The sequence below is a fragment of the Balaenoptera physalus genome (assembly GCF_965194825.1).
Source record: "Balaenoptera physalus genome assembly, chromosome: 18".
In the NCBI taxonomy this organism is placed as follows: domain Eukaryota; kingdom Metazoa; phylum Chordata; class Mammalia; order Artiodactyla; family Balaenopteridae; genus Balaenoptera; species Balaenoptera physalus.
Genome location: NC_138899.1, coordinates 74,214,728 through 74,238,318, shown reverse-complemented (window position 1 = coordinate 74,238,318; position 23,591 = coordinate 74,214,728). Strand labels below are relative to the sequence as shown.

Sequence of the window (23,591 nt, the reverse complement as noted above, 5' to 3'; positions counted from 1 at the left end):
CACTGCGGACAGTGGTTAGAAGTTAGAGGAGGGCTTCTCTGGTGGCGCAGTGGTTGAGAATCCGCCTGCCAATACAGGGGACACGGGTTCGAGCCCTGGTCTGGGAAGATCCCACATGCCGCGGAGCAACTGGGCCCGTGAGCCACAACTACTGAGCCTGCGCGTCTGGAGCCTGTGCTCCGCAACAAGAGAGGCCGCGATAGTGAGAGGCCCATGCACCGCGATGAAGAGTGGCCCCCGCTCGCTGCAACTAGAGAAAGCCCTCGCACAGAAACGAAGACCCAACACAGCCATAAATAAATAAATAAATAAATAAAAGAAGTTAGAGGAAAAGCAAGTGCAGTGCAGGGAGGATGTAGCAAGTAGCAAGAAAATTTGAGCACAGAAAGTAACACACACAAAACACATCCAGTCTCTGAACTTGAGTTTCGTTCATGTCGGGGATGGACATGCAGGGGGAGATTCTGAAGCCTGCAAGTGCCTGGAGCAGAGAGCTGGGTTGCCTAGCTGGAGGGTATAGGCATTCCAGAATTCCCATGGAGTTCTGGAACATTCTAGTATATTCTGGCATGCCCTCCCTGTGGGCGAAGCCAGGGGGCAGGGAGAAATTCACACTCTGTTTGTGAGAAGTTGCTGCTTTTGAGGAAGCAGTTGAGTCTGCTGACTCATCTGCTTGAGGATGTCTCCAGGAGGACCACAGCAGCCGGGTGGCCGCATCTGGAGACGGCTGCCGCTCTGGAGAGGTCAAGACTCTGGACAGTGAAGCAAACTTCCTCCAAGAGACTGGCCAGGTCGAAACTGTACTGTGATTTCTTTCCCAGAAAGTCAGAAGAATATTAACTGTGAATATTAATATTTCCTCCCCTGCCCTCTAGAGCTGGATGTCTCCTCTTGAAGGTCATCTTTTGTGCTGAAGCTGCAGAGGAAGCACTTTTCTTTCTTGTTCAGGAGCCGGAGCTCCTTTAAGAACGGCATCTACAGTGACAGGAGGCAAGGCTAGTGATGAGAAGGTGTCCAGCCTCCCAAGGCTGCTCCTTGTCTCAGGACCAATGGCTCCAATAATGGTGATTGGGAAGATGAGGCTGGAAGGAACAGCTGGGCCTGGTGGCTTTGCTCACCTGCCACGTAAAACGGCGGAGAATTCATCACTGGCCACATTTCCCTCCCGGAGCTGTGTGAGGAGGCAGCTTACTCACAAGGCCAGGTCTGGGTCTACTGTCCTGTGAGGACCAGAGCAGTGTCCTGCCTCGCCTTCTCCCCTGAGCCGTCTTTCCACCCCTCGCCTGTGCACCTCTGATGGCTAAATGTCATCCCCAGGGCCACGTGCATCCCCTTCACCTGTTGACGCCCTACCTGGGGGGCCACTGATTAGAGACAAGGACCACGGGCGTTTCAAATCTGAGCTCCTTCGGGTGGAAACGTCCTCGATGGTAGCATTTCACCAGAGTGGCCCTGGCAGCAGGTGGAGGGTCGTTTTGTGTGCTTTGCCTTTTTCTCTGCATACTTTGGGTTCTTAATAAATATAGTAAATTCCTAAGCAGGGCCCCCCAAATTCAGTCTCATAAAATGTGGGCTTGTGTTATAATGGGGTAGGTGAAATGACCACGTGAGCTCGGTGCAGAGGGCAGGAAATCAATCACCCCTCACTTTATAGCCACCCGATCTTACATTATTGTAGGTGAGCTATCTTGGGACTTCATTCTGTATGGAATGAAGACATCATTTCCACCAGGTGCAAAAGGAGCAAATTTTACCTGCATTTTGCAGACACAGTTAGTGTGATGATGAGAGATTCAGACGATTAGGTCATGGTTTGAGCTGGGGAGGCGGTCCTGGGGAAAGCTCTGGCCTCGGTACTACACTCGTCCTATCGCCTGAGAGATAGGGCGTCCATGTGTGCGAGCGGCTGACCCTGGTGCACACCTGCAGAGCCCTGGGGTCAGGCAGTGGGGTTGCTGAGCCCCCAAGCCGGGCAGGGAGCCCCTCAGAACAGCGCCTGCACACCCTTCCCCCAAGCGCCCGCTGGAAAGCTGAGCATGGCTGCTGGATCTCATTAGGCCACAGCTGCCCCGCAGCCTGGATACCGTGAGCAGAGCGCGGGCCTGATTTCCATCACCTGAGTGCTGATTCATCCTGTAATCATCATCAGAGAGCACATTCCAGGTCCGTGGTTTAAGAGGAAAACAAACTTTTGTCTACAATCAAGGAGCCATTCCTCTCTGAGCGTTTAATGCTTCGCCGAGGCTCAGCACCACTCCTCCTCCTGTCTGGATCTGACCATCTAGCTTTGATTTCAAAGGCAGACCAGGAGGATGCTTGGAAGGGCACGGGGGCCCCCGGTCTGGATCTGCCTAAGATCTTAAAAGTGCACATGTGGCCAGATGAATGTGCGCCGTGTGGATTCCCCAGGGAACATTGGGCCCTGCACCTTTATTAGAAACACCCAATAAACCTTGGGCCTCAAGGCTCTGTCGTTTTAGCGCAGGGCTTAAATGCAGCCTCCTTCAGGCTGCCAAGGCACCTGTGAGCCCACTGCTGCACGCGGTCCCCAGCAAACACGACGCCCTGAGGCCCCAGGCCGCCCCAGCAGAGCCAGCTGGGAGCAGAGGAGACTCCAGTTTGCCCTTGACGTGCGGGGCGCATTCTCACTGCAGGAACCCACTCTGCTCTGTGCACCAGATGACACGAGGGCCACCTGTCATCAGGGATGGGGAGGCGGAAGAGCTGTGCCCACCCAGGCACCCGCTCACCCACGGGAGATTTTGAAAGCCAGCTGGCTGGGGCTCAGGGTGCGCCCTGGGGTGAAGGGACAGAGTTCGTCTGAGTGCGGCCAACCCACCTTCAACATTTCTCTAGGTTACAACCAGCCCAGCCAGCTGTCCAATAATCAAGCTCAGACAGAATTTCTATTGGCCGGAGAGCCAGGAAATTAAGGCCTGTGTGTTGCATAGCTTCGCGTAAGAGGAAATATGTGTCTTAGCTACAGGGAGGTTCTGTTGTCGCTGAGGCCTGGAGAAGGCTGGCCTCCCGGCCGAGGGCTCGGCTGGCTCATGCTCGGAGGGTAGCCTTCCAGGCTGAGCTCAGTGGAACGCCACCAATGGACAGGTGCGCAGCGGGCCAGCCAGACGCAAGTCGGGGCAGGCTCCTGGCGCTCAGGAATCTGGGGTCGATTAGGGATCAATGGTGCCAGAGGACTGAAAACAATTGCGAACAGCAGGGCAGGCACTGGTGGTAACAGCAGTGGAATGCAGAATGCACAGATACAACTGTGCTATCCCTAAAGTAAGTCAACAGTTTACCCCTGTGCCAGGCCTTTTTCTCAACAAGTGGGATTGTCCGTGGTCAAGGTTGAGCCACTGGTCAGTACAAAGACCAATGACGATTGATCACTTATCCTTTGCCATGGGTGCCAAATTCACAGTCATTTAGGGGAGGTGTCTGCAAACTTCTGAAGTACCACTCTTGCTTTCCTCATCTGATTTCACCCACACCTGACATTTTTAAGCTACAGGTTTCCGTGATTCTTTGACTAACCAGAATGCTAGGTCTTTATTTGTCTCTGTCATTTTTTCTCATGGCTGTGCCCGCTGTTACCTCCACGGCAGGGGTTGGGGGTGGGTTGAGTTTCTAGCACAGAGGGAGGGACACTGAGTCAGGGGAGTGGAGGGTAAGTGGCGGCTCTTGGCAGAAATCGGAGGCAGCCGGACAGGACCTGGACACCCCGGTGACGACGTCTAGGAGATGACAGGGCCTTCCCAGGCCTCCTTTCCCCACAAGCTGCTGTGTATACACTGAAGTTTGCGTCCTGGATCAGAATGACTCCTTCCTGCTCTGGCTGCCTGTTCCCCCCACCTTTGATGGAACTGCCTTTGGTCCCCGAATGGGAGCTGTCATCCCTCCCTCTCCAGGTCTCTGCCTCCCCTGGAGGGGAGGACGTCTGAGCCAGCCCCTCCCTGAGATGCATCGGGATGGCAGCTGGTGGGGAAGAGGTGCTCCTTTCTGGGAGAAGAGCCTGGGGGCCGCTGGTGGTCACGGTCCCCACCTCCTGGAGAAAAGCGTCCACCACCTTCTGGTGACAATGAAACCAAAACGCGGAGAGCAGCATATGGCGAGAGCGGCCTGCAGGTTCTGTCTGAGTTTGAACCCCTGCCCCCGTGGTCCCCGCGGTGCTCCTGCTGTCTCTCGGGTCTATGAACCGACGCTCCTCCTTCTGTCCAAGATCAAGTTGCATTTCTTGCTATTATACTTGTTAACAGGTTCTTAGTGTTCTGCGTCATATTGTCACTATTATTTCTGGTGCACAAGTTGGGGCACATTTTGGCAGCTGAGCACCGATTCATTTCAGCAGCTCCCGCCATGTGGGGTGGGCTTGGGCAGCGATCGTCACAAGCGAAGGCTCAGAAGACAGGCAGCACTTTGCTTCTTCCCATCAGAATCTGGCATTGAACGAATACGTTCAAGCTCCTGTTTTACAACTGGGTCAAGACTCAGTTACACTCAGTTATAAAGAGCCAATACTCAGTATAAAAAGTGTTATTTCATTTTGCACTTAGTGAAACATTTAGTATTTACGAGGAAAGATGAAAGGCAACAACAAGAAAAGATAAGCTGGAGGTGACTCTATAACCTCTTGTGAATCCTAGGGTTTGCGGTCCTTATGCAGGCTGGCAACCGTTAGCTTCCTCTCCAATGAGGAGTGAGCACGTGGGATGTAGATCAGATGTCAGATTTCCCCGTTCTTTCAATCCATCCTGCAAATCTCAATTCAGTCCAACAAATAACAACGGAGCAGGCACCAGAAAGGTAAGTCCCTGTCTTACAGACAGACCCATAAGAATCCCTAACACATTGATCTCATTGATCTCATCCTGTTACTCAAAAACCCTTCAGCAGGCCTTCCCAAACGCCCTCAGCATAAAGTCTTAGCTGGACGTAGCTTTCAGGCCCTATGGGACCGCCTGTACTCAGCCTGTCATCCTCACGCCCCCAGAGGCTGGGGGGTCTCTGTGCTGGCCTGCTCCCCACACTGGCCCAGCCGCCAGCCTCTGGGAGGACCAGCCTCCACACTGAGAAGGTTCCTCCTTCACCCCCAGCCCCCAGCCATCTACTCCCTATCCCCCCGGAAGTTCTGACTCCCATCCTTGCCTCTTGAACTCTTCCCCACGTCCAGTGCTTATACATCTTTCTGGTGGAATTTCCCCCACCGTTTACTTTTAAACTCTCTCAGACAGGGACTTCTACGGTTGACTTAAACTGTGCCCTCAGCGTGCATCTGGCTGTCCCTTTGTAGACGATATATTCCTTGAGGGCCGCCAGCAGCTTAGTCATATGTGCAGCGACCCAAAGCAGCAGAAAGTGCAGGGGACGGAAGGTCTAGGTCTCAGCTGTGGGATCTTGGGCAGCCGCCCAGCCCCCCCGGGGGGGGGTCCCTGGCTCCCCCTGCCTGCAGCTCCCTCCCCTGGGCTGCCTGGTGGTCTCTGCCGTCTGCCTTTTTTAGCTCAAGGCTCTCCTCATGAGAGGGACCTCCCAGTTAGCCCCACTCTCCTTCCTCTGGGTCCCTTCCAATCTTGGGGTTACTGCTAACTGGCCTTGTCACCCGTGCTGGCTGTCCCTGCTGAGGTGTCTGCCTCGCCTCCTGCCAGGAGCTCCCAGGATTCCTCTAGGGTCCCTGGCGTTACTGCAGGACCCGGTGTCTAGTAAGGACTTAATACGGGTTCATTTCATGAGTATAAGGTAGATCTGCTGACCTCACAGGATAAGATCTCCCAAACAAATAACAACAAAATAATAATGCTCTGGTAACACTAAGTCACTAAATGGCCTTGTCTTTGTCATGTGTCTCACCTGACAGCACAGCCTATGAGGTAAGTAAGGACTATTGTTATCTGCGTTGTAAAGATGTGTGTATTAAATTACCTGTCATAAATTACCACACACCCAGTGGCTTGAAACAACACAAATTCATTACCTCATAGTTCTGGACGTCAGAAGTCTACAGTCAAGGTGTCGGCAGGGCCTCAGTCCTCCTGGGTGCTCTAGGGAGAATCCTTCCCGTGTCCTTTTCAGCTTCTGGAGGCTGCCTGCATTCCTTGGCTCACGGCTACATCACTCCAACCATCTGCTTCTCTCGCCTCATCTCCTAGGACGGACTCGGACCCCTTGACTTCATCCTGTAAGGACCTTGGTGATGACACTGGGTTCATCCGGATAAACCAGGATAATCTCAATCTCAAAATCCTCAATCCCATCTGCAAAGTCCCTTTTACCACGGGAGGTCACCTATTCACAGTTTCCAGGGATTAAGACGTGGGCATCTTGGGGGCACTATTCTGCCAGCCACAGTGAGGAAACTCAGAAACACAGAAGCAATTCTGTGAAAGTGTGCTGAGAAGTATAAAGCGCTTTGTAAGCAGGCGATCTTAATAATTTTCCTCATAGCGTCAAGCACTTGGGAGATATTCAACAGACATTTTGGAGTTGAAGTGATTCTTTAAAAGGGAAATGAATTGTCCCAGTATCTATTAAAATACCTGCTTGAAGATTTTAAACTTTGGTTTTCCAGGGTTTTTTTAAAAATTATCTTTGAATTCTAGAGGTCTTCTTATTCTCGTTTTCCTATGATCTTGTGAACGTTAGGTTATTATTTAGTTCCTGGTTGTTCCTTAGGAGATATCTATGAGACAGTGTAAGCTTATTTACTACCTGAGGAAACAAAGTCATAGCGACTATCTTTGAGTGAGAAAGTACTGCATTAAGTTTGCAACAAAAGCAATGAGCAGACCCTTCCTGTCACAGAATATGGATTGGAAATGCGTAATTTCTCTTTCCAGGCCACTATGCCTTCATTCCTCCGCCATTTGGCATCTATAGGGCGCCTTCCATGCACCAAGCCCTGGACGACATATGCGCGGAGCATAGATGAACACAAGACGATCCACCCTCTGAAGAGCGGGCAGTTCATAGAGGGGGACACACGTATAGACATGCGATTATGACGCCACGCAAAAGGAGTATAAACCAGCAGGGAACAAGCAGGCTGTACTCCTCGGTGGGGGTGACCAGGGAGCTCAGGCACCAAGCTGTGTAAGGAGGAAGTGTGGACGTAGACATGGCTGTGGGTGATGCAGGGAACAGAGGCTGGAAGGGTCTGCTGTGGCTGGTGAACCCTGAGGTCTGTGTGAGGAGAGGCGGGAGGAGGGAGCGGGCACAGGGGCCGGGGTGACGGGAGGGTGAGGGTGAAGCGGGCTCTACGTCTCTTACGGTTTGGCTTCCTTGGTCCTGTTCACTGCCCAGTCCCTTAATCCTGCATTGTTCTATTTACTTTTGTCTCTGTCTTTCCATTCCCTTGAGTCTTACTAAATATATACGTTGAGATAGGACAGAATATATTTGCCCAGTGGGCATCCAGGAGGCATCAGAGGTTAGCATTGACCTGGGAGAGACCTGGAGGCGTCCCGACCAGCACGAGGCTTCTCTCTAAGTCTCTGAAGGTAAGTTACTGACGAGGCTGCAGGGTTAAAAAGAGCAGCACGGATTCCCTCTCTCCATCAGCAGAGCTCCCAACTCTGGCCTCATCCTCTAGCCCCCTCGTTCTCTGAGCAGACAGTTTAACCTCTCTGAGCCTTCATTTCTTGGTGACAATAATAAGAGCCCCTTCTCTGGCTGTTGTAAGGATTAAAAGATTCAATACAGATGGTCCCCAACTTACGATGTTTCGGCTTATGATTTTTCGTCTTTACGATTGTGCAAAAGCAGTCTGCATTCAGCAGAAACCTTCAAGCACTTCAAATTTTGAATTTGGATCTTTTCCTGGGCTAGTGATCTGTGGCCCGAGCCTCTCTGGTGATGCAGGGCGGCGGCAGCGAACACAGCTCCCTGCCGGCCACGTGATCGAGAGGTAACCAGCTGATACACCTGCAACCATTCCGGACCCAGACTCTGTTTTTCAGTCTCAGCATAGAATTCAATACATGACATGAGATATTCAACACTTTATTGTGAAGTAGGCTTTGTGTTAGGTGATTTTGCCCAGCTGTAGGCTAATGTAAGTGTTCTGAGCACGTTGAAGGTAGGCTGGGCTAAGCTCTGAAGTTCTGTGGGTTAGGTGTATTTACCGCATTTTCAACTTAAGATATTTTCAGTTTACGATGGGTTTACCAGGACGTAACCCCACTGTAAGTCAAGGAAGATCTGTATATGTAACGTTCTCAGCTTAGAGCCTGGAGCTTAACGGGCACACAAGAAATGTGTTAATTCCCATCACTGGGAAATTTTGCCCAAGGGAAGCTTTAATTACAGTTCCTTTCTCTGTCTCTCCCAATTCAAGGATTTGTTTCCAAGACAATTAACAGGCCACAGAATTCTGCCACCCATCAGCCACTGGTAGCCAAGAGACTCCTGGTATTGGCATCACACCGTCTCTCTCGAAGCCGGGACGCTGAGGCAGGTGACAGCGTGTTGCTCCATGGCTCCCTCTGCATCCAGATTGGTGACCGTTACACAAGACATGTGCTTAAATATTTACTATACGCAGAGTCACCCCAGCATGGCAGGGCTCAGGAGAAAATCCAAGAAGCAAGACGGCTTTAGTATCATCCGCTCCCTAGCCTGGTGGAGCATATGCCTTGATGGGAGGTATCGTCAACAGCCTGGGCAACTGTTGCTTTAAAAAACTAACAATAATTATCTCCCCTCAGGGACTTCCCTGGCAGTCCAGTGGTTAAGACTCTGCACTTCCACTGCAGGAGGCAGGGGTTCGATCCCTGGTCGGGGAACGAAGATCCCACGTGCCGCGCGGCGTGGCCAGACCACCTCCCACAAAACAATAATTATCTCCCCTCAAACTCAGGAATAAATATCAGGTGTGACAGATTGGATGTCAAACGTAGGCAGTTAGAATGGCTCCCTGGTACCATTTCCCTGAGTGGCCCAGTGCCTGAGTTCCCGGCTTGGATGCCTGGTGAGAATGCTATAGGCAGGGACGGGGGTGGTGGGGGGGAACAGACATGTTTCACATCATCTCAAAGCTGCAGGGACGTTATCTTTATTGTTATTATTATGATTATTTCTCTTTTACAGGTAAGAAAATCTCTGGCTCAGAGAAGGTGAGTAATGTACCTAAGACCACACGGAATGACAGGCAGGGCCAGGGTTTGGCTCCCAGCTCCTTGCTTCTACAGGCATGGCACAGAGGAAAGGCTCACACAGGAAGAATGTCCCAGCATCCTTTCGAAAGTCTCCTTGAGGAGATGGGTCTCAAGGGCTACCCCGGTGGCCAAGGGGCCCTGGCTTCATTTGGCAGTCAGAGGTAGGGAATTCCTTCCACTAAGGCGGCCCTGATCCTCAGGTCTCTCTGTAAATTTCCTCCAGAGAAGGTTCATGGCAGTGTCTCTGGGGATGCGAACACGATAGGGCCAGATCCAATGCCAAACAGGCGGCCAGGGGGACCAAGGCCATCGCCAGGGTAACCAAAATCCATGCTATCGAGGGATTTCTGGAGGGATTCGAATTCTCTCTTGGATCCTACCCAGGGGCATGGAGATGAAAACAACACCGGCACACACGAGAAGATTTCAGAGTCCGGAGGGGAGACAGGCACAGCCTGCTGCACTGCATTGGGAGGGCACGCCTCAGAGGTCCCCTGCAGCCTCCAGGCAGCGTTGCCTCCCGGGGAGCCTGGTATTTCTACACCTGGAAGAAAGTCTGCTCAGACTATCATGGGAGCCCAGGAGGGCAGCCTGTTTCGGGGACCCAGAGGCTGGTGCAGAAACCCTTTCGGTCTCTGCCCTGTATTGAAGCCCCGTCACCCCCCAATCCCTGGGAAGATTCTGATTCTGGAGGTGGCGGGGCTGGTGGTGACGGTGAGGGAGAGTCTGCATTTTCCTGGTGACTTTGATGCGGGGGCCTGTGGGCCGTATTTTGAACGCTGATGCTTTTCCTGCCAACACAGCTTCCACTGCCTCCAGTCTGGCCACGGCAACACTTACAGCCGCCTGGAGTCTCAGGGAATTCTCTAGAAGACGAATCCACACTGGAGGCAAGGGGAGTCTTCCCTGGGCTCGTCATAGAGCTGTAGGGGGCCCGGGGGCAGGGCTGCTCCTGTGACTCTGCCCGGGGAGCAGTGTCCCCACCAGGAATGGTGCCCCTCTCCTGCCCCAGAGCCCGGAGAGGGCAGTCTGGGCTCCCAGAGACGGGCAGGCGTGTGCTCGGAGCAGGACGGCTCCCTGCAGCCCGCTGGCCCCGAGAGGGTTAAGGGTCTGCCTGGAAGCCTGGATTGCAAGGAGTAATTTGAGCACCGGGAAAACAGGCCCCTTTCTGTATGGCGCTCCGGGCACCCCAGCTTTGGTGCCTGCCCCTGGGGGGTCAAGACCCCGAGCCTCCCCGCCACGGTGGGAAGAGCTTAGCCAGCAGCCCCAGGACAAAGAACGCACGCACGGGGGGAGGATGGGGCCCCATCTACACAACACTTCTGAACGTTCTCGAAAGGAAAATAAAATAAACAAGTGCGTGAGGTAGTGACTGAGATATTCAAACTATTTCCCTCTGAAGCGGGAGAAGTCTGTCCCCTGTCTCTCACTTCACTTTAGGCCCTTCTGGCTTTCTTGATCTTTCAGGGTTATAGCTGCTATCTCAGTGACTAGTAGAAAACTCCATTAGGCTCCTTCTGGAGGAAGGGAATTAATGACTGAAAATTTAGTGCTTTGTAAACACAGTAGGGAAAGCATTTCCCCCAGGCTCGCTGATTCCTTGGCAGGGAGGGAGGCTGGACGGGAAAGTGAATGTTTCCAGTCTGCGGAGAGGCCTCCACACCAAACACTGCCTGCTTCTCGTAAAGTCCAGCCCTACGGCACTGGGGTGCTCAAAAATCCTGAAAAAGGAATCCCAGAGAAAGCCAAAGAGACAGGAGCCAGGGAGGAGACCCGTCTGTTGAGCTGAAAAAATACCAATGGGTGAAATGTTCTAATCTAAATGCACACTTTCAGTAAAAATGTATGTCCTTGGCAAGTCCAGCTTTTGACCTGAATTAGAGAAATCAGTTGTTTACACAGCCCAAACCCGCAGACTAATTACCCTCTTTGTTCTCTTAAACGTTTAGGCCTGGCCAATGACATAAAACCCTTGGAAATAGAAAACCTCTCAGGACAAGCATTCAGAAGTAGGCATGGGAATCGGGATGGCGGTGTTACGCGTTGCTGGCATTCATACAGCAAGTTACAAACACTCGAGGGAGGGGAGGTCGGGGGAGAGGGCAGGGAGGGGGCACATTTGATAAAATAGCAATGTTCCAGGCCCTTTCCCAGAGAAGTTTCCTGGGCCACCAGATCTTTCTCCTTCAAAGCTGCCTTTCCCAGAGACTGGCCTTTTCCTGCCTAGTTACTTCCTCCTTGAGAAAACCACAGTAACATCATTTTAGCGAATCTTCATAACTCTGAAAGTTGGCCAGTCCCACTTGGAGACCTAGGGGATGGAACTGCCAAGGCCTGACCCAGGAGATTCATTCATTCTTCCCCAGCTTCTTGGTTTGGTTGTGTGAACTCATTTATTCTTTGAACAATAGTACTGAGTGCTTACTGTGTTCAGATTTTGGGGGACGAATCTTTGAGATTCAGGAATTGAGGCCTTCAAAGACTGTCTCATTATCTGTCATAGCAACAGCAGCCAAAAAAGTGTATTACTTTGGGGATATCTGAGTTTTCGAGTCAACCTGCCATGACTTTCTCTCTGTTTCTTCCTATGTTTCCACGGCACCAGCCAGACTCGTGAAATGATATTGCTGTGGGTCTTCTAGGCCTCGGAGCTCAGAATGACCCTTCCTATTATTTCAACATCATTATGAATTTAATTTAATTTGCAAAAAAGTTCAGCAATCATTTATAATAGGACTGTAAACCAATCTAAAATTCTTAAAAATGAATCTGCTACCTAAGTCCTCTGAGAAGGTAGAATATACTTTCCAAGTTTAGAAAATCAGAAAAAGTAGGCTTTGTGTATCACATACAAAAGAGAAAAGTCTAGAAGACACAACTTGGAGGTGTCCAAATCAAAGATTAAGCAAAATTAAAGATGCTGGTAAGTAAAATAAATAGCATTGGAAAATGTCACCACTCAGGTAGGCTGGCAGAGAATTTTAAAATTCTCTTTTCTTACAAAGGAGTACAGGCAACAAATACTCAGGAGCCCTTTGACCTAACGCTGTGCCACAGAAAGAATGCATCTGATGTTCATTTTATTTTATTTGCATTTTGCTCTGTTCCACAAAGGAAGGATTTAAGGGAGTTTACAGAGGAGACACAAAATATAAGTTTAATATACACTGAAAATAGGAGCAAGTGAAAAAGGAAAGATAAGGGTGGTTGACATACAATGGAGCCAGGAGGGAAGTGAGGAAAAAATAGAAAGTATACTGTTCAGGTTCATAGACTTCCCTCCAATGGGCCACAAGTTTGGCACTAGGAGTTAATGAAGAAAGGGAAACAGATGAGTGTTTAACATAAAAGGGATCAGTTACTTCTGAGATCACTATTTTTGGAACCAAGGAAAGGCAGGCATTTCTCCTGAGGGCCTTTCCTCGCGCATCTGTGTAATGTACTAAGCCACAACCTTAATAGCACCCTGTATCTGACCTCACCTCAAATTTAGAACTGTGAAACTTGCTTAGGACTTCATTGTTTTCTTGGTGCATAGTCTGCTCCCACATACTACATACCTGGGCACATACTTATTCAGTTTGGATCTGTGTACTTTGGTCCAGACAATGGCATCTTCCAGAATCTGCCCTACAGATCAAGTAGGCAGAAAATATCACCAATGACTGTATTTTTCAATCCCCACATTGTAAGGAACGTCCCGACAACGTGAGTGTCCAAGTGGGACAAATAAGAAAATTGAGTATGACGCAAAGATCACCTGATGGGTGTGGAGTATTGGACAAGCCCCCAACCTTCAGCCTGTCTGGGGAGGGGGCGGGGCTCCGTGGGATCCAGGCACTCTTGAGACCCATCCCAGGTCCAATCTACAGGCCACGAAGACCAGAATGGGCGGTTTGATATTTTTAAACGGTAACAAGTCTGTATTCCATCCCTTAGATGCTTTCCCCCTATGGTCACATTAAATGTGTTTAATTGATGCTTCTTCATGTTAGAGTATAAATAAGCTGTTCCCTTTGATAGAAGCCTGGAGCTTTCCCTAGGAGGAGGGCACGTCGGGATCAGCCTTCTCATTAAATGGCAATTAAACGACCAGTTTCCTCACCTAGTGCCCGGGCTCCCGCGCTCCCGGAGTAGGGAAGGGCGGACACGCCATCTAGTGGTCGCTCTCAGAACGTCCCCCAAGGGCGGGCTCCTGAGGCTCCCGGCGCTCTGGGATGAGAGGCCCCGGCATTCCAGAGGTTAACCTAGAGCTTGTTGGGTCTCGCGTTCTCCTTCCAGCCTGGCTAAGCCTTTCCGTGAGGGTGGTCGCAAAGGGGCCTGGGCTGATGGTAGGCAAGAAACCCGGTTAAGAAAGATGCGGCGTACCCTCCCTGCAGGGCAGCGTGCCTTTGCCGCAGGGACTTCTCCCTGACTCAGACCCCTGGTCCTTCTGCATCCCTGTGCTACGTCTCTCTGCTGCCTTCGCAGCAGAAGCCCTGGGACGCCCCTGGCTCCGCACCGCAGATGCTTCTACCCCCTAATGCTGGCACACTTCTCCTTGTCCTCTACTGTGCAGGGTTCCCTGGGCAACTCAGGGGAGCTCGCCCTTGCCGTCTTCCAGGTCTTGGAGCTCAGGATGACCGATGACCCTTCTTACTATTTCAACATCATTATGAATTTAATAGGTTTTTGCAAAAAAAGCCCCGGGAAACATTTGTAATAGAATTCCCATGAGAAAATGTATTCCATATTCCAAACAACCAGCGTGTATACAATCCAATCATAAGATAAGGGCTTCCCTTGTCTATAACTTCTCCTACCTGGCATCTCATCCCCCTAGTTCTCTTCCCCAGGTCAAGATCAGGGCCCAGGACTCTGGGACCCGATATTCACTAAGTCAGGGGTGAGGGGCCCAGCTTGGCTTAGGCTGGGCCACTTGTAGGATTCAGATCAGGTCTTCCTGGGCAAGTCAGATGGAGTGTGGGGTGGACCAGCCAGGAGCTGTGTGCAGTGCCGCCCAGAGCATGTAGCAGGCACAGAGATGCACGGCCCAGATCCCCTTCCAGAAAGGGCCTGAGGCCCAGTTACAAGGAGCGCGGCTGGCTGACAGCATCCAGCTGTCTGCTCCTCCAGGACATGCCTCGACTTTCAAACCTGGTTCTACTCTTCTTCGGGCGGCCCAGGCCAACCTCAGAGCAAGGCTGTGGTCCAAAGGCCCAGTGTTTCTGCCCAACACGGGACTCCTTTCCTGGGCGGGCTGTGCTCCAGAATCCCTGTTGAGATGCCCCTCTTGCCTGATGGGTCCCCTCCCACAGGAGTTTCTCGGCTGCGTGCTTAACTCCATCTCTGGGTCTTTCCTGGAGAACGAACCTAACAGATTGACTTACCCTATGGAAGTCAGCATCCTTGGCATTTTGGGGATCATGTTTCCCTTTTGAGAGCATGACAATAACTCTGGGGGTCTTCCCAGGAAGTGTACACACACACACTCAGTTTCACGGAGTGCAGACCTCCCAGGCCACCCCAGGGGGCTCTGAGTCAGGTTGAGAACCCCTGGTTTGAGGGAGGGTGTGGGCGCAGGAGGGGAGGGGAATGGTGAGATGGGGGTGCGGGTTGATAAGAGAGCTTCAGGCGTTTGCAGAGAAGGCTTAATTCTAATTTCTGCCTCAGATGTGACCCTCAGCCCAGCTTCCTATGAGCTCATGGACTCTGTGAGGACAGATCGGAAGCCAATTCCCTTAAGTGCTCTGCAAGGCCCTTCAGGCAAGCTGCCCAGCTTGGTCCCCTATGGCTCTGGCACAATGAGGGCTCAGAGAACAGAGCTGGTTCAGCCTTGGAGCGCCAGGGCCCGGTCGCCCATCTGGCAGGGATGGGGGTGGGCACCACGTTGTCTGGAGAGACCACCGTGTCTACCAGGCCCTGGAGAAAAGGTTCTAGGCACCTTGGAAGGCAGCATCCTTGAAGGTGGACATCACCGAACAATGTCCAGCCGGAGAGAAAGAGATGCAGCTCGGAACTTGCATCTAACAGGACCTCCTCCAGAAAGTCCCCCTGCCTGAAATAATTGGCATGGGTTTGCAGGGGGTAGGTGTACTCCATGAGCAGGTGGGAAAAGGAGCCAGAAAAACAGGGTTCTGCAAGCTGGGCAGTGGTGCTGTAGGACTTACAAAGGCAGACGCAGAGCACTTATTATCTACCAGGCACCATTTAAGCACTGACATATAGCACCTGATTTCGTTCTCATATAAACCCGTGTGATAGGTCCTATCATGAGTCCCATTCTGCACTCAAAGCCACTGATGCACACAGAGGTTTAGCAACCTGCTGAAGTCACACAGCTGAAAATCAGCGGAGCTCGGATTTGATCCCACACAGCGGGGGGGGTCTGTGTTTTTGATCTCTATCTGTGCTGGCTCTGTGCTCCACAGTGGTCAAGAAGTTGGACCTTGATGTCAAATGGCTTAGAGTACATTCCCAGCTCCCCCTCTTACAAGTTGTATGATGTCAGTAGGTTTCAGACCTCTCCATGACTCAATTTCCTCAAATGAGTGTAAAATGACATTAATCCCACCTCACAGAGATCTGTGAGGTTTAAATGAGTTAGTCCTGTAAAGGGCTTTCGCTGGCACTCAGAAAAATGCTCAAAGTGACATTGCATGTACACGAAGTCTTGGACGTATGCCATCCACAGAACTCAAAGTGGCTTCTTCAAAGAAACTTGTGTTCCAAACCTCCCAGGCTGGCCCAGGCCAGCCCAGCCACAGAGGGCCTTGAGGTCAGGAGGCCTGGGGCAGGCACGGAGTTAAGGAAGCCAGGCGCATCTTTCCCCACGGGTTCCTTGCTGGGCCCGGGGCCCCCGAGCGCTCCTGGTTGCCTGGAGCTCTCTATCTTCAAAGGGTTTGCATCCTGGGAGCCTGCCCAGGCCCTGCTCATTCCTACCAGTGCCTGAATCAATAATGCTGTTGTTTCCCTGAGAGACGAGGGGCGTGTGGGAGAAGGCTGAGGGGACCCTGTCACCCACCCAGCTGTCTGAAGGCTGGCCTGAGCCGGGAGAGGGAGCGCCCACGTGGGTCCCGGGTCCCGCCTGCTTTCCATCAGGCCAGCCTGTGGCCTTGCACAAAGGAGCAGTTACAGGGAGTGCGGCTTGCTTTGTAAAAGGACACCCTTCTAGGGAGTTTAAAAGCCTCTGATGAATACAAATTTAATCAACGTGAAACTTTTCTACTACACGTACTTCGCGTAAAGCAATACGCACTCACATTCAGGAATACTGAACCCCAGTTCTACAGAAAAGTTCCTACAGGCAGAAAGAAGAGAGAATCCCGATTCTAAGACAGGGGAGGTTGGGGAGAGGCGGTGGATGAGGGCGGGGCTGTGTAGGTGTAGAGCGTGGGGTGCAGGGCTGGGAAGAAAGGACGAGTTTTTGGAATGGATTTTCACCGATTAATACATTATGTGGGTGTTTGTTTAAAATCGGATATGGAATAATTAAAAACACAACGCAATTTCACTTTATAATTTGCATTCCATCAATCAGCCATCCACAAATACTCAAAGGCCTTCAATGGAGGCTTTTCTTGAATGAACCTAAATTTTAATCTTTTACTTCTCATTTCAGAATTCATTACTCTTGTCTCCTTAGAGGCTTTTTCTCCCCCTGGCATGGCATTAAGAGCTGGAGAGTGTAGTCTCATCATATAAATGAACTTTACAAGCCACAAGTTCCTCCATTCTCACTTTAGCTGGAAGCATGAGCTACTTGCAAGGACTGCAAATAGTCATTTCACCCCTGACTTTCTTTCCCTGTATGCGGCATCAGAACTCAGGTCACTTTGGGACTTCCCTGGCAGTCCAGTGGTTAGGACTCTGTGCTTCTGTGCAGGGGGCACGGGTTTGATCCCTGGGCGGGGAACTAAGATCCCAAAAGCCGTGAAGTGCAGCCAAAACAAACAAACAAAGAAACAAACAGAAACCAAACAAACAAAAAAACCTTAGGTCACTTAGCATCTTTTACAGATATAGCAATAAGAGGTGGTTTTTTTTTTTCACACAAATTTGTATAAATATATTTTTCCTAACAAATGATGCTTGATTAAATCAGTTAATTTAATTATAAGAGCACCAGAAAAGTTTATTTTTAAAAACTGCCCTAGTGACTTCCTTGGCGGTCCAGTGGTTAAGACTCCACGCTGCTCCCAATGCAGGGACCACGGGTTCGATCCCTGGTTGGGGAACTAAGATCCTGCATGCCACATGGCATGGCCAAAAAATAAAAATTAAAAAAAAATAAAAGAATCAGCCCAACATGCTTCAAATAATTCATCGATGTGGCTCTACTCCCTGTAGATTGGATTATATAAGAGATTGCCTATTACTTCCTGCTTAAAAAGAACAATAAAACTGCCCTATAGTTATTAGTTTTCACTTTTATTCTTTTTTGTTGGCTTTACTCAACAAATTGTAAGTGCTTAGTATAGACCAAGCACTAGTCTAGCCATGGGGATATAACATTGAACAAAATAGACAAAGGTTCTGCTTTTCTGGAGATTTGACTTTAGAATAAGCATATTTTTCAAGCAAGTGAACTAATTTCTGAGTGTTATGGTAGTGGTGTGCGGGAGGGATGAACTGGCCAGTCCTTCATGGGGGGAGTGTCTGGGTTGAGATGTGGATGCCACGGTAGAGCCAGCCATGTAAATGTGGGGCAGTAGGCTGTCTAGGGAGCAGGACAGCAAGTGCAAAGGCACTGAGGTAGGGATCCACTCAGAGAGTCCAAGAACAGAAGGGCCTCCTGGCTGGAGCGGAGTGAGAAGATGCCATCCGAGTGGTCAAGCAGTGCTCCGAGTGCCCCAGTGAGGTTAAGGCTTCACTGTCAATACCTTGAGAAGCTATGGTAGGTTTTTAAACTAGGAAGTGACTAGATCTGATTTGCTTATAAAGATCCTCTGCTGTCAAGGATTTGCTGCAAAATAGTGTGGGGAGAGGGGAGAAGTGGGTCGGGGTCTAGTTAAAACAAGACTGGCCATGGGGTGCTAAGTATTGAAGCTGGGTGGTGGGGTTTTGGGGGGGTATTACATTCACTTTTGTTTTGTGTGTGCTTGAAAATTGCTATCATGAAAGTTTACAGAAGAACTCTTTAGACTGCAGAAGAAACAAAAGTGGGAAAAAAGAACCCTTTAAACTTCAAACGGACAAAACCAAGCAATAGCAAAATACCTTCTCTGGCCACTCTGGTGAACAGATTATGTTGGGATGGAGGGCAGGGGACATCCAAGTAAAGGGTTTCTGCAGTGGTTCAGGCCAGCACCGTGGGGCAGGGGGAACGGAAGACATGAAGTAGGTCTGGGGCATGTTGGAGCTGGAGCCCACTGGACTTGCTCGTGGGCTGGGGGTGTGGGGAAGGGTGGGAGGCGTCAGCACAATGGACTGTAGGGCAAGTCATTATCCCCAAATGTGCCTCCTGCCGCTAGACGGGACTGTCATCTATTGAACTGCATTAATTAGCTTATTAGTTGGAGGATGTGTATTTATCACATCTTTGAGTTTCTGTATTTTCTGGTGCTTTGACCTGTGGGCCTTGCTGTTCCTGGAGGGACTGCCCCTCCCAGGGTTACCAGTTCCTAGAAAGAAGCAGCAACTGGCCTGTGAGAACACTTTTCAAATACAAACCAACCAATCCAGAGCCCACAACCCACATCCCAGCCACCTCCCTTATCTATCGGGCTCTTACACTCGGGACCACTAGTCCCTGGCCCTAATCACCCCAGGCCCAGGAACCAGACAACTCAGGATAGCCTGTATACCCCAGAGCCTGCTGAACTGTTCCCAAAGCCAATCCCAAGCCTGCTTCCCCTGCCTTGTCCATCCCCTGCAGTGAATAAACCATAGTGAAGACTCTTCCCCATCATCCCCGCCTCCGTCTCTGGCTCCTGATTGACCTGGTGCTTCCCCGTGTGGCCCTGCTCTTGGAAACTGTGAGTCTTACTTTACAATAGCAATTGTCTCCTGATCTGCTGGCCTCACCATACCTGAATAGTCATACAACTTACATTTCAAAACAGAGGGCATTGCCTGGTTCTATTTGAGGGACACCAGGAAGCCCTCCCCACCAAAATGGATGACCCCACCATTGGCAGCCTGAAGTCCTTCCCTTTCTGTCTGCACGGATCTGTGTCTGCCACTGACCTCCTGCTTAGAGGCAAGTGTCTCAGAGTTGAGTTGTGTTGTGTTGTCGGTCCTTTACGACTTACTGGCAGGAAACCCAGTAGGACTGCTCTCTTCCAAGCACCCAATTTAAGCCATGTTGAAAAGGGGGAATTTGATGAGAGAAGAGAGAAAAAAGGACCATTTGCCAATGGAGCCCCCTTGGGGCTGATAGGCCTGGCAGGGTACTGAGGGATGCGGGCAGCCAGTGGGGCCACATTAGGGCACCGCTACCTGCTAGAGCCTTCCAGAGAAAAGCCAAGAAGAGGGATACAATGAACAAGGGAAGTGGAAGGTACCTAAAAATTCTCTCGTGCTCTTAAACAGGGCTGCACGTTACACAGTTCCAGGGCAGTTGTAGCTGTGTGGATGGTGCCCTGGAGCTTGTAGGGCACTTGGCTCTTCCAAGAGGGTACGAGAAGTGGCAGGAGGTCAAGAAGTTACAAGAGCTTTCTTTCCTACAGGCTGTGACCTGCTGCCACGGCAGGGACTCTCAGGGTCCCCTTGTGAGAGCTATTGCTGGACAAGGCTGCCCACCAAGGTTTCATCTCTCATGCCTCTGCCCAGTCCCTGTATCGCCATGGGGCCGTGTGACCACCCGGCTAATGGAACTGAGTGCAAGCTGTGTGCATCACTATTGGCCAAGAGGGTGAGGTGTCCAGGTGTCTTCCCATGATCTCTTGTCTATCAAGGTGACCTGGGAGGCCAGGTGTTGAAGATGGAAGTGCCACATGATAGAAGGAGCCTTGAGTCACTCCTTGGGGGAGGACATTCATGAGTGAGAAATGAACTTCTACGGCATTCATTTGAGCTTCTGAGATTTAGGGGTTATTTGTTAAAGCAGTCGGCCTATTCTGACTACTGCCTGCTCTGAGTGGACAGAAATCTCATGGATAATTGGAGTCATAAATAATCCCCACATGATAGCTTAGCCAGTAATTAGAGCTCTGGTCTGACCAAGTCCTGTGTGGACTCAGTGAAAGAGAAGCAAATGTCTTTTTCCACCCACTCCATGATAAGGATTGTTAATGAGCATCAAAATGGCCAGGAGACTGAGAACAAAAAGCAGGAGGAATGAAAGGCCTTAAAAAAAAGCACAGATCGAACAACCGAACCTGAGAACATCATTTAGCCTAATTGTAGAGGGAACCGTGAATAAGAAAAAAGGTTTAACACAGTGACTGCCAAATCAGTCATCATTTATGCAGTAAACATTTAGTGACCACCTGCTATGTCCAGGCACTGTGCTGGGTGTGCCGTGGAAAATAAGTCAGACGGGGTGCCTGTCCTGAAGGAAATTATAATCTAGGTGTGGGAGATGGAGACAAAAATGAATATGTAGAACAATAAGTGAAATAATTGTGAGTTGTATCAGGGGCTTTGAAGGACTCAAAAAAGGGATGAAACAGAACAACTGTGGGAAAGTGTAAGGGGAAGAGGGGAGAGCTCTCCCTCAGAGCCAAACAGAAGAGAAGGGTGGGTTACAGGCTGAGCAGGGTAAAGGTCAGGGCTTGGAAAGCGAGGAGGATGGAGAAGGGGAGCCAGAGCATTCCAGGCAGGGGGGAGGGCAGCACGTGCAAAGGCCCTGAGGCTGCGGCTGTACATGCTTGAGCAGCTGAGTAAAGACCACTGTGAGACCAGGTCAGGGTGAGGGAAGGTGGCATGAAATGAGAGACAGAGAGGCTGGATTAAACAGGGCCTGGGCTGTGGTGAGAATTTTGACTTTTATTCTCATTTCAGTCTCTCACTGCTTCCTGGACTTTGTTTCAAAGGGCCCACCTCCTACAAACTATTAGGTAGAAAATAAACTACAAAGATCTATTGTACAACATGGAGACTACAGCCAGTATTTTATAATAACCATAAATGGAATATAACCTTTAAAAATTGTGAATCATTATATTGTACCCCTGTAACTTATATAATATTGTACATCAACCATACTTCAATAAAGAAATAAAGAGATTAAAAAATTAATAAATAAAAGGGCCCACCTCCACCTTCATCCAGACACTCTGGAAGTTTTACAGAGAACCTCTTTCCAGCCTCTTCTGAGGGGGTGGTCATCCGCTCCAGACTGAGCGCAGCCCAGCGGGGGCTTCATTTTCTCCACCTCCTCCAACTCCGGCACCAGACGCAGGGCATGGCTTCCGGCCACGTGAAAGGCAGGACCCGTGCTTGCGGGGACCTGGACCTGGTCATCGCGGCTGGAGGTTTCCGTCCTGTCTCCGAGGAGCCAAGTCAGCCTGTTGCTGCCAGGAAGCTTCACACCCTGTGCTTTTGGGATCAGGGGAAACACACACACACAGAGGCCCATCCTCCCAGGGCCGCGGCCTGAAGCCAGCCTCAGAGGGGAGTAAGCTACAGAGGAAACTGATCAGGGAGCGCCCTGGGGGCACCGAGGGGCGGGGCTGAAACTGCCTGCCCCGCGGCGCGGGCGTGGGCGGCGGGCGTGGTGCCGGTGAGGGGGCCCTGCCAGGGGTGGTGAGGTCAACGCCAAGGCGTGACCGGGGCTTGCCTGACAGGCTCTCTGACCCCAACCGCAGTGGCCAAGCTCTGCCTTGAGGAGTACTCGTACCGTGTCCAAACCAGCCCTTGTCACACAAGCCACACTACTTCTGACGGGCGGCCGCAGCGGGGCAGGTGTGGAGCCTCCAGCCTCAGGCTCCTTCCACCGTCCTCGTTCCCACCCAGTTAACTCGCCAGAGACCCGGCCTGAGGGCTGATTTGTCATGAGGACGGACGACACGAGGGTCTGTAGAGCAGGCTGCACGGAGCCGAGGCTGGAATCCCAGGCGCTCTTTTCTAGCGGGTCCTCTGCTCAGGTCGCCTGCCTTCAGCAGAAATCCACAGCGGAGGCCCAGAGCTGCACCGGCACCTGCACTGCGGAATTCAGAATCACAGGTAATGGCTCTCAATGGGCAGACTTTCATGAAAATCCTACCAGCCTTCAAGGGTTCAGCTGCCACGGGTCACGTAAAACGTATGTAGCTTTAATATACAGTTGCATTTGCTTGACTAGCAGCCTGGGTGCAGACCATCAACGAATGGCTTGGGCTGGACAATTTTGTATGAGAATCCAGCCAGAGCTGCCAAGCCATGTATGTGTTAATGTTGCAATTTCCACCCTGGACTTCAGGTCAAGATTAACTCAGTGAAAAATATTATTTCACAATGTAGTAGACACCCTCTGAGTTGGAGAGCAGGAGGGATCCAGGGGGATAGATGAGGCATGGGGTATATTTTGCCAAATGGTGAAAGTGGGGAAGTCTTTGAGAGAGGGTTCCAGGGAAAGCAATATTTTTCTTTGCCTCAACTACTCAACTCTGCTGTCATAGCCCCAGAGCAGCCCCAGACGGTACATAAATGATGTCACTGTGTTCTAGTAGAATTTTATTTGTGGACACTAACATTTGAGTTTCATATGATTTCACATGTTATGAAACAATCTTTTTGTCTTTTTCTACCATTTAAAAATCTAAAGGTAACTCTTAGTTCATGAGCAGTGCAAAACTAGTTGGTGGGCTAGATTTGGCCCCCAGACCTTAGTTTTCTGACCCTTGAGATGGTTAAGGATTCTCTCTACCCTTCACTCAGTTTCAGCAAAAATCAGCTCCTGGTCCATCTTGTTTCATCTCTTCCCCTATTCTTTCTCCCTCCCATTGGATTCTTGGAAGCAAACGCTAATCAACAAATTATTTCATTCATATTTATATTTCAGTATTGATCGCCAAAAGAGGCTCTAATTTTAAGTATAAAACTACAACACCATGATCACATCTAAAAATATTAACAATGATTTCTTAATATCATAAAATATCCAATTTGTATTCAGTCTTTCCAACTGTCTCATCAATGTTTATTATTGCATGTTCTGAGGGTTTTTTTCGCCCAGTTTGTTTGTTTGACTCAGGATCTAAAGAAGGTCCCTATATTGTAATTGCTTGATAGGTCGCCTAAGTTTCTTTAATCTATGAGTTCCCTTTCTATCTTTTTTGTTTCTCTTTACAAATTATTTGTTAAAGAACTTGTAATTTTGTTCTGTAGTGTTCGCAATAGTCTGTGTTTTGCGGGTTGCACCCCTGAGTTGTGGTTGGATGTACTGCTTTGTTCTGCATATTTTCTACAATGCGATGGTATTTTCTGCCGATTGGAAGCTAGAGCTAAAGGTTTGATGAGATTCAAGTTTTCTTTTGTTTTTGGTTTGTTTTGTGGTACCATTATTCTGTGGGTGGTATTCTGTTCTTCCATCAGGAGGCA

The 23,591-nt window shown here is 50.3% G+C and overlaps 2 long non-coding RNA genes across 5 annotated transcripts in view; one reads left to right on the top strand and one right to left on the bottom strand.

Annotated features, from left to right (window-relative positions):
- Window positions 1-21,459, bottom strand: part of LOC309647887 — a 38,490-nt gene extending 17,031 nt beyond the window's left edge. The window contains exons 1-2 of one of the 2 annotated variants that reach the window (XR_014256363.1): window positions 21,326-21,459; window positions 5,969-6,170 (exon numbers count right to left, since the gene is read on the bottom strand). This is a non-coding gene — a long non-coding RNA (uncharacterized lncRNA). Of the gene's footprint in view, window positions 1-5,968; window positions 6,171-21,325 lie in introns of those variants that run through there. The other variant, XR_014256364.1, reaches the window with a different exon arrangement.
- Window positions 1-23,591, top strand: part of LOC309647891 — a 102,776-nt gene that overhangs the window by 1,483 nt on the left and 77,702 nt on the right. For 2 of the 3 annotated variants that reach the window (XR_014256368.1, XR_014256370.1), the window contains exon 2: window positions 878-22,235. This is a non-coding gene — a long non-coding RNA (uncharacterized lncRNA). The remainder of the gene's footprint in view (window positions 1-877; window positions 22,236-23,591) is intronic. The other variant, XR_014256369.1, reaches the window with a different exon arrangement.